Raw genomic sequence first — 1,645 nt, 5'->3', positions numbered from 1 at the left:
TTCCCTTTTTTTGGGGGGGTGGGGGTGGGGGAAGGTGGGGTGATTGTATAGTGGGACAGTCTTTTTCTACTGACAAGATTGCTGACAGCACTTTCTTTTTCTTTCCTTGTGTTATGATTTTTACAATACGTAGCGTTGTCATCTCCAAAACGCAATGTGTTGATTGTGCCGTAAAATCCCTTCTCGTGTCACTTCGGCCGCTATCAAATCTCAGTTCTCACTGTGAAACTGAACTGTTGCTATGTAACCAACAATATTTCAACAACATTTTGTGTGCTCGCGGCTTTGATGGGGGTTTTGGCCTGCTTATTGATCGCATATCTGCACACGGGCGTCTATGTTAATGCATGTATTGGGCTGTGTAGCTTTTTGGGGGTTTTTTCTTTCTTTTTTATTCCGGCAACGCACTTCCGTTCTCGTCGGGCGCTTTTCATCCATGTATGGAGAGGTAGGCTGTGGACAATGAGGGAAAAGGACGCCGTGTTGGCATTGTGACATTTCATGTACGCACGCCGTTTCAGAATACTGCGTGTCTGTTTGTTTTCTATTAATTGCATTTATCCATTTTGTTTGTATGTTTTGTGCTAATTGCCGGCCAGTTGATTTTCTTTTTTAACATTTGAAGATCTAGAATAAGGCGTCTGAGATTGCAATATCTGAAGCTGCTCCTTTTTTATCGTGTATTTGCTTATGGTAGGGAGTAAATTTTAACCTCCAAAATTGTTCATTCACTAATAGGATTGAAAAGATACCCAGTACATTTGTTTGTAAAGATTTAACCCCCTGCCATTGACATGGGTTTTTTATTTTTGGAGGCGGACTTCCTCGTATTTTTTTCTTCAAAAGCAGCCCGCAATTAGTTTGAGTTTGAGTCAAGAGAAGCAGATCGACACAATAACGGTCGTAAAGTACAGAGAAGAAGCATGAGCAAGACAGATAGACTGAAACTAGAAACAACAGAGTGAAAGAAAAGAAGTATGACCTACCAATGGCGCCCTCCAATCACCCGCTCCCGCAATTAATGGGACATAGGATCGAAGCAGATAGACGGAGAAAATGTAATCGATAACAATTAAATAGACTTCCAAGGACTTGCATCGTACTCGCCTCTTTTTTGTGCGTCGGCAATGTGTGTATTATGTAAGCATTGCAACACAGACGTTGGTCAAGTACAGGTTGTGTGTTTTCGTTTTTGGTCAGTCCAGTATTACGGTATATTTTCATGTGCGACTACTGTCCAAACTGCTCTAGCAACCAACTTTCCAAGACAATCACCTGTGCAAACGGCCTTTTCCCACTTTCTCTCTTGCATTTTCTAAATAATAATGACAGTGTCTAAGAGGACCACTTATCTAAGAAAACAATTTTGACTTGACAATGGATGGTCATCAAGAACAGGTTTGACTGTGTTAGTCCCTGTGAATGTGTGAGCCGTTCCTTTAATCATTTAAATTCGTCTGGTTGTGTCCAGTTGTTTCCTTGCTCCAGTCAAACTCATAATAAGTTCTTGTTTGGCCATGACACGTCTATTTTTCTCAAACAGATGCTAAACAGATTTATCAGAAAGTAGTCCATGAGTCAGTGAAAATAAAATGTTCTGTCTCGTGTGTGTGTGTTTGTGTGTGTGTGTTTGTGTGTGTGTGTG

Source organism: Aplysia californica, unplaced genomic scaffold (assembly GCF_000002075.1).
Source record: "Aplysia californica isolate F4 #8 unplaced genomic scaffold, AplCal3.0 scaffold00087, whole genome shotgun sequence".
Taxonomy (NCBI): Eukaryota; Metazoa; Mollusca; class Gastropoda; order Aplysiida; family Aplysiidae; genus Aplysia; species Aplysia californica.
Note: the sequence above shows the minus strand (reverse complement) of the source record.